Source organism: Saimiri boliviensis, chromosome 7, assembly GCF_048565385.1.
Source record: "Saimiri boliviensis isolate mSaiBol1 chromosome 7, mSaiBol1.pri, whole genome shotgun sequence".
In the NCBI taxonomy this organism is placed as follows: domain Eukaryota; kingdom Metazoa; phylum Chordata; class Mammalia; order Primates; family Cebidae; genus Saimiri; species Saimiri boliviensis.
The window spans coordinates 101,781,972-101,791,332 of record NC_133455.1 but is presented as its reverse complement, the minus strand read 5'-3'; the positions used below and the strand labels follow the sequence as shown (position 1 = coordinate 101,791,332).

At 38.4% G+C, this 9,361-nt stretch overlaps 1 long non-coding RNA gene across 1 annotated transcript; it reads right to left on the bottom strand.

Annotated features, from left to right (window-relative positions):
• LOC141585012 (uncharacterized) lies at positions 1-3,794 on the bottom strand. Its single transcript, XR_012518295.1, has 4 exons — positions 3,243-3,794; positions 2,096-2,176; positions 965-1,059; positions 1-534 (listed from the first exon to the last, which is right to left on the bottom strand). It is a non-coding gene; the product is annotated as an uncharacterized LOC141585012 (long non-coding RNA).
• Positions 3,795-9,361: the final 5,567 nt, after the last annotated feature.

Sequence of the window (9,361 nt, the reverse complement as noted above, 5' to 3'; positions counted from 1 at the left end):
TATTTTTATTTATTTATTTATTTATTGAGGTGGAGTCTCTCTCGCTCTGTAGCCCAGGCTGCAGTGCAGTGGCACGATCTCAGCTCACTGCAACCTCTGCCTCCTGGGTCCTGGTTCAAGCAATTCTCCTACCTCAGCCTCCCAAGCAGCTGGGATTTCAGGCGTCAGCCACCAATGCCCAGCTAATTTTTGTATTTTTTAGTAGATACGGGGTTTCACCATGTTGGCCAGTCTGGTCTTGAACTCCTTCCACCCGGCTCAGCCTCCCAAAGTGCTGGGATTACAAGCATGAGCCATCGCGCCTGGCCTGAAAAAAATATTTTTCATTTAAGCCACCCAGTCTGTGGCATTTCGTTATGGAAGCCCTAGAAAACAAACATAGGAGGTGTTCCAGAGCTACACTCCAGTGCAAATAGGAAGCGTAGGACAAGCACAATAAATACACCACATGTCCGTTCTTCCTTCAGTATATTTCATGTCATTGTTCTCTGGCATTACAAAAATAGTCACAGTTCAAGGGAGAATCTTCCTTTCCTAGAAAAAACAGACATACATTTATATTAGCACATTGCAAATATAAATGTATTTATGTGTAAAATCTATAGGAACACAGAAGAAAGAAGGCATGCAGTGAATCTTTTTTTATAGAATGGTGAAGAACTGAAACTTAAAACAAATGAAGCGTAACTGGTGGATGTGAGTGAGAAGTCCCAGCAAACAGAAAAGCCACAGCCAAATGGTGAGTTCCTGCTATGGTTAGGACATACCTGTCTTAACTCAGAAACCACACCTAATCTTGTTAATAGCTTAAAATGTTCTTAAGAGGAAATAAGTACTTTTTAACTGTTTAAATCTAGCAAGAGATATTTTGTTTATAATTCTGAATCTGAATGAGCTAGTTACGGTGCACACAGATGGTGAATAACAGATGAGGTGGAGAATAAATAGAGAGACAGTGCCACACCATCTTCAATCCTTAGAGGCTTCACTCATGCTCCCATCTCACTGCACGCTCCTGTTGCACTGCACTCTTCTGGTATGACTGACCATCTTCCAGGTCTGTGGGTGGAGAGAGAAGACATTTCACTGAAAACACTGTCCTTATTATATTCTCAGTCTTCTCAGAGAATATGCTTCTCTTCTTGTATTTGTCACCACTGAACAGTAGAGCTCCCCCAATTATACAACCTTTTTTTGTATTTTCTTACTGTGGTTAAAAAAACACATAACATAAAATGAACCAAGATAACCATTTTTAAGTGTAGAGTTCACTAATGTTAAGTTATTGGCATTGTTATAAAGCAGATCTCCAGAACTTTTTTCCTCTTACAAAACTGAATCAGTGTACCCTTAAAACAATAATCCCTCATCCCTTGCTCCTCTCAGTGCCTGGAAATCACTATTTTACTGTTTTTCTCTATGAATTTTACTTCTCTAAGTACTTCATGTAAGTAGAATAATACACTATCTATCTTTTCTTTTCTTTTTTTTTTTTTTTTTTTTTTTTGAGACAAAGTCTCGCTCTGCCTCCTATGCTGGAGTGCAATGGCGCAATCTCAGCTCACCGCAACCTCCACCTCGTGGGTTCAAGAGATTCTCCTGCCTCAGTTTCCCAAGTATCTGGGATTACAAGTGCCCACCACTGGTCCCAGCTAATTTTTGTATTTTTAGTAGAGACGGAGTTTCACCATGTTTGTCAGGCTGATCTCGAACTCCTGATCTCAGGTGATCTGCCCGCCTCGGCCTCCCCAAGTGCTGGGATTACAGGCATAAGTCACTGCACCTGGCCCATTATCTGTTTTTTAAAACTGGCTTACTTCACTTGGCATCATGTTCTCACGGTTCATCCATGTTGCAACATGTGATTTCCTTCCTTTTTAAGGCTGAATATATTCTATTGTATGAATATACCACATCTTAACCCCTCACCTGCTAACAGACACTTGAGATGCTTCTACTTTATGGCTCCTGTGACTAGCACTGCTGTGAAAATGAGTGCACGAATCTCTCCTTGAGACTGATTTAGTCCAATTTTGCTGACATAGCAAAATACCAAGACTCAGTAATTTATAAAGAATGGAAAATTGTATCTTACAGTTCTGATCTAGAACAGGCTGGAAAGTCCACAATCAAGGTGCTGGCGTTTGCTGTCTGGCGAGGACCTTCTTGCTGCATCCTCACATGGCGGAAGGGGCGAAAAATGCAAAAAGCATGAATACTGTGTCTTCACATGGCAAAAGGCAGAAAAGCAAAAAGGGTCTAAAGCTAGTTCCCTCCATCCCTTATAAAAGACACTAATCCATTTATGAGGCTGGAGCCCTTATGACTCAGACACTTCCCCAGAGACCTCACCTCTTAATACCATCACAATGCAGATAGTTTCAACATGAATTTGGAGGGGACACATTCAAACCATAGCAGAGACACCGCTTTCTTTTTTTTTTTTTTTTTTTTTTTCTTTTTTTTTTGGATATACACCCAGAAGGGGGATTACTGGGTCATTCGGTAATTCTATTTTTAGGTTTTTGAGGAATCACCATACCGTCTTTTATAGTGGGGGCACCATTTTATAATCTCACAAACAATGCATAAGGTTTCCAATTTCTCCACATCCTTACCAACTATTATTTTGTGTTTTATTTCACTTTGTTTAATAGTAGGAATCCTAATGGGTTTGAAGTGCTATCATCTTGGTTTTAATTCTAACATCTTTTCTATGTCTGGTTCTGATGCTTGCTCTTTATTTTTTGCTTAAAATTTTTTTTCCTTGATATCCTGACAATATACCAAAACAGGAACTGCTAAAATTTGATCTTTAGTAACATGGTGGTGACGTGTGGGGAGAGGGGAAATATGGTTAGATCTCAGGTTTTTAGCAAGGCCTCTGGACTGTGAGCTTCATAAAGGTTTCTATTTTTCTTTTCCATCCCACTTAGGTGAGAGAGGATGGCTAACAACTGCTAAAGTTGGATATTTCTCTTCTCCCATGTGGAAGGCTAGAGCTGACGAGAGTTGAATAATGCTTCTTCTAGGCCAGTTACGCTCTTAATTATACCCCAGCAGTTTAGGTTTTGACTTACTATTTTCTTCTGGGGGCAGAACCTTTTTAAGAAGAACACAGTGTATGACAAGAAAAAAACAAACAAACAAACAAAACATACCGTAGTGCTCTGGCATATTTCAAATAATTCCTTTTTTCTTTCCCTGCTGAAAACATGAGAGGGTTTTTCTCTGATACTTACTCTGAGAACCCGGTCAAGCTCCTGGAGGTAAATCTCACAAAATTGTAGGCTCCTCCTATGACTGACTGGGTCCTGCTGGAGTTTGTAACTCTCTAAGTTGTCTGCACTGGGCCTCCAGCATCTCATCAATTACAGTCCAGGTTTTCCTCTCTCAGCGCTGGCTCCCATGACAGTTTCTCTTCCTGAATCACTGTATTTTCCTGTCTGCCTCTTCATACCTGGATGCAGCCATTTGCTGTATGTTCACTGCTCTTACAAACATGCTCTTCCAGTATATGAAGAGTGGTTGATTTATCAACCTGTTCAACTTTCTCTTGTATTTAATCTGAAGTGGGAACTTCCAAGCTCTTTATATGCAGAACCGGAAACTGGAAGTTTTTTCTCATTGTGGTTTTGATTTGAATTTTCCTGATGATTAGTGAAGTTGAGCAACTGTTTATATGCTTGTTGGCCATTTATATATTACCTTTGAAGAAATGTCTATTCAAATTCTTTGCCCATTTTTTAATCAGGTTTTTTGACTTTTGCTGTTGAGTTATAGTTCTTTGTATATTCTGGATATTAATCTCATCAAATTTTAGATATGAAAATCTTTTCTTCTATTCCACAGATTGCCTTTTCACTCTGCTTTTTTTTTTTTTTTTTTTTTTTTCTGAGACAGTGTCTCACCCTGTCTCCCAGGTTGGAGTATAATGGTGGGATCTCAGAGTACTGCAATCTCTGCCTCCTGGGTTCAAGTGATTCTCCTGCCTCAGCCTACCACGTAGCTGAAATTACAGGCACATGCCAACATACCCAGCTAATTTTTTGTATATTTAGTAGAGATGGGGTTTCACCATGTTGGCCAGGCTGGTCTCAAACTCCTGACCTCATTGTCTGTCTGCCTACACCTCTTAAAGTGCTGGGATTACAGGTGTGAGCCACTGCACCTGGACTCTTTTCACTCTGTTGATTGTGTCTTTTGTTGCACAAAAGTTTTTAAGATTTATGTAGTCTCACTTATCTATTTTTGGTTTTATTGCCTGTGCTTTTAGTGTCATATCCAACAAATCATTGTCAAGTTCAGTGTCATGAAGCTTTCCCTATATGTTTTTTATAGTAATTTAATAAATTTAGGTTTTATGTTTAGTTCATTAATATATTTTGAGTTAATATTTGTATATGGTGTAAAATAAAAGCCCAGCTTCATTCTGTTGCATGTAGATATTCAGTTTTTTCAACACCACTTGTTGAAGAGACTGCTTTTCCCCACTGAGTAGTCTTGGTATCCTTGTCAAAATCAATTGACCACAAGCATAAAAGTTTAATTTATGGGCCATGTATTCTATTCAATTGGTCTATTTGTCTGTCTTATGCCAGTACCACACTGCTTTGATTATCATAGATTTGTGATATGTTTTGAAATCAGGAAATGTGAGTCCTTCAACTTTGTTCTTTTTCAAAATTGTTTTGATGATTCAGAGTCCTTTGATATTCCAAATGAATTTCAGGATACATTTTCCAGTTTTTTCAAAAGATCCTGTAAGGATTTTGAAAAGCATTGCATTGACTTTATAGGTCACTTTGGATATTATGAACAATTTAACATTATTAAGTTATTTAATCCATAAACACAGAGTATCTTTCATTTACTAGTGTCCACATTAATTTCATTCAGCAATATTTTATGGTTTTCAGTGTACAAGCTGTTTATCTCCTTGGTTAGGTTATTCCTAAGCTTTTCATTGTTTTGAATGAAATTGTAAATAGAATTGTTTTCTTAATTTCCTTTTTGGATTGCTCATTGTTCATGGATAGAAATGTAACTGATTTCTGTGTGTTGGTTTTGTACCTTGCAACTCTGCTTAATTCATTTCTTAGTTCTAACAGATTTTACTGTGTATGGACTCATTAGAGTTTTCTATGTATATGATTTTGTCCTCTGTAAACAGATTATTTTACTTCTTCTTTTCCAATATGGATGCCTTTTATTTATTTTTCTTGCTTAATTGTTCTGGCTGGAATTTTCAGCACTATGTTGAATAGAAGTAGTGAGAGTGGGCATCTTTGCCTTCTTTCTGATATTAGAGAAAAAGCTTTTAGTCTTTTATCATTGTGTATGATGTTATCTGTGGGCTCTTTATAAATGGTCTTAATTGTGTTCATGGAGTGGCCTTCTCTTCCCATTTTGTTAAGTGCTTGAACTTGAAACAGTGTTGAATCTTGTCAAATGAGGTTTCTCCATTGATTGAGACAATCGTAATTTTTGTCCTTTATACTGTTAATCTGGTGTATTACATTGATTTCTTTTTCATTTATATTTATTTATTTTTGAGACAGGGTCTCCCTCTGTCACCCAGGCTGGAGTGGAATGGTGTGATCTTGACTCACTACAGCCTCAACCTCCTGAGCTCAAGCAATCCTCCCACCCCAGGCTCCCGAGTAACTGGGACTACAAGCATGTGCCCCTACACCTGGCTAGTTTTTTGTAGAGGTGGGGTTTTGCCATGTTGCTCAGGCTGGTCTTGAACTCTTGAGCTCAAGTAATCTACCCACCTCGGCCTCACAAAGTGTTGGGATTACAGGCGTGAGCCATCACAGCCGTATGTTGATTTTCGTATGTTAAAGTATTCTTGCCTTCCTGGAGTAAATCCCATTTGGTTATCACGTATGGCTTTTTAATGTGCTATTGGATTTGGTTTTCTGGTATTTTGTGGAGGATTTCTGCATTCACATCCATCAGAGATATTGGTCTATAGTTTTCATTACCCTGATATAAGGATCTTAGAAGTATACCCTCCTCTTTAACTCTATGAAGGAGTTCCAGGAAAATTGGTGTTAATACTTTTGTTAATGCTGAGCAGAATCTCCAGTGAAGCCATCTGGGATTTCTTTTTAGGGAGATTTTTGATTACTAATTCAATTTCCATACCATTTATTGATCTTTTTGGATATTTTATACCTTCATGATTCAGTCTTGCTAGGTTGCGTGTTTCTAGGAATTTGTACATTTCTTTTAGGTTACCCAATTTGTTGGCATGCAGCAGAGGCTCATAGTATTCCCATGATCCTTTTTATTTCTGTGATATCAATTGTAATATCTCTTTTATCATTTGATTTTATTTTCATCTTCTCTTTTTCTTTAATCTAGCCAAGGGTTTACCAATTTTGTTGGTTTTTTGTCCATTATTTTTAGTTTTTACTTTGTTTATCTCTGCTCTAATCTTTATTATTTCCCTTCTGCTAAATCTGTGTTTAGTTTGTTCGTTTTTTGGTTTCTTAAGCTGTAAAGTTAGGTCACTGATTGAAATCTTTCTTCTTTTTTAGCTTGTGCATTTACAACTATAAAATGTCCTTAGCATTGCTTTTGCTGCATCCCACAGGTTTTGATATGTGTGTTATCACTCTCATTTGTCACAATGTGTTTCCTAATTTCCATTATGACTGATTTTGTGACCCTACTGGTTATTTAAGTGTTGTTTAATTTCTAAATATTTGAGGATTTTTCAGTTTCTCTTGTGTTAACTTCCAGCTCACGATATGGTGACTGGAAAAGATCCTTTTTATGATATGAATTTTTTGAATTTGTTAAGATGTGATTTGTGACCGAACATGTGATGTATCCTGGAGAATGTTCCATGTGCACTTGAAAAGAATGTATACCCTGGTGCTGTTGGTTGCAATGTTTCATATATATCTGTTGGGTCCAATTGGTTTATAGTGTTCTGTCTTCTATGTCCTTACTAATCTTCTGTCTGGTTCTTCTGTCAACTATTAAATGTAACTTGTTAAAGTCTTCTACTACATTGTGGTTCTGTGTTTTTCTTCCTTCAATTCTTTCAAAGCTTGATTTATATATTTAGGAACTCTTAGGTTTAGTGTTTAAATATTCATCATTGCAATATATTTATGGTGAATTGAACGTTTTTCATTATACGATGTCCTTCTTTGTCTCCTTAAAGGTGATTTTTGTTTTTGTTTTTCTTTTTGAGATGGAGTCTTGCTCTGTCTCCCAGACTGGAGTGCAGTGGTGTGATCTTGGCTCACTGTAACCTCCACCTCTAGGTTCAAGCAATTCTCCTTCCTCAGCCTCCTGAGTAGCTGGGACTACAGGCACACACCTGTATTTTTTTTTTAATTTTAGTAGCTATGGGGTTTCACCATGTTTCCCAGGCTGGTCTCAAACTCCTGAGCTCAGGCAATCCTCCTGCCTTGGCCTCCCAAAATGCTAGGATTATAGGCATGAGCCGCCATGTCTGGCCTGTCTCCTGTAAGTTTTTAATTTCAAGTCTATTTGTTTGATATTAAAGCCACTTTTGCTCTATTTTCGTTATTATTTGCCTGGAATGTGGCTTTCCATTTTTTCACTTTTAACCTATATATATCTTGATATTAAGACTCATTTTGTAATTTTCTTAATCGCTTTTTTAAAAAAATAAAATAAAATACTTCACAGATTTACACATTATCCTTGTTCAAGGGCCACATGACTCTTCCATCTTGTTCCAACTTTAGTTTATGTACTGCTGAAGAAAGCTCTGTCAAATATTTTTGCATGTCTTGTGACTTTTTTTAGCCCGCATTTTCTCTGATCTCCTTTGTATTATACTGATTTTTTGTATTAATATACTTTGATTCTTTTTTTCATTTTCATCTTTCCTGTATTCTATAGACATTTTTTGTGGTCACCGTGGCAATTATGTAAAGCATCTTAAAGTTGTAGTCGTCTGATTTAAACTGTTAACAACTTCAATCACAAGCATTGTACTACTTCGCAGCTTTGCCCCCCAAAACTTTATTGATGTCACCATTACATATTTATATATTATATACCAGTTAACATGCAATTGTACGTATTTGTTGCACAGTTTTACCATTTAAAATCTATGCACCAAAATTAAGAGTACAGGTTACTCTATTTGCCCATGAATTTACCTTTGGACCCTTCTTTTTGATCAAGTCTGCTATTTAACCCCTCTAATAAAATTTTCAGTTCAGTTACTGTATTTTTCACTTAATAATTTCTGCTTAATTCTTTGTTACACTGATATATATATAATTTTTCTTTCTTTTTTTAAACAGAGTCTTGCTCCGTCACCGGGCGCTGGGCTGGAGTGCAGTGGCGCGATCTCGGCTCACTGCAACCTCTGCCTCCTGGGTTCAAGCAATTCTCCTGCCTCAGCCTCCCGAGTAGCTGGCATGCGCCACCATGCTTAGCTAATTTTTATATTTTTAGCAGAGACGAGGTTTCACCATGTTGGCCAGGATGGTCTTGATCTCTTGACCTCGTGATCTGCCCTCCTCAGCCTCCCAAAGTGCTGGGATTACAGGCGTGAGCCACCGCACCCGGCTGTTTTATATATTTTTAATAACCTCATCCTGTTGATGCATCATTTTTCTTATTGCCTTTAGTTGTCTATCTGTGCCCTTTCATAGGTCATTGAATATCTTTATGACAATTTAAAAAGTTCTTTGTCAAGGAGCTCACAGACCTCTGTTGCTTTACTTTTAGGATACGTTTTATTTTGGTCCTTTGATTGGGCCATGTTTCTCTGCTTCTTTGTATGCCTTGTGATATTCTTTTCTCTGAGTTTTGGGCCTTTGAAAAACAACCCACTTCTCCTAGCTTTACCACTCAACCCAGTTTGAGGTTTGGGGACCTCTGAAACTGTTAGGCAGGTAGCTCGTGTAAAGAGACCAGCAGGCAGGTGTTGTGTGGGCAATGAGGCCGTTTTATTTCGCACGTGGGTGTAAGCGGGCCAAGTCCGAGAAAGGAGTTAGGCAAAGTGGGTAGGAAAGGGGACTGGTTATATAGGTTGGGGCAAATGATCAGTCAAAGGTGGTAGTCTATCTTGGGTAGGGGCAGGGCGTGACCGGATGCGTGGTCTCAAAAGTAGGGGTCATTTATTACAAACAGGCATGATGATAAGGGTCGCGGGTAGCGGTTGCAAGCAGAGGGCAGGATGCGGAAAACGACATCGTTGCCGGGTGGGAGTCTTGAGAAACCCAACGTCCAGCGGGAGATTTTCGCAAGACGGAGCAGGAACAACGGTTGCAGGTTGCAGGGGGAGAGCAATGAGTTGATGCAGGAACAGGTTGTGTCACTTCTTTCTGTGGCCACCTGGTTGCTTGTGGTTGCT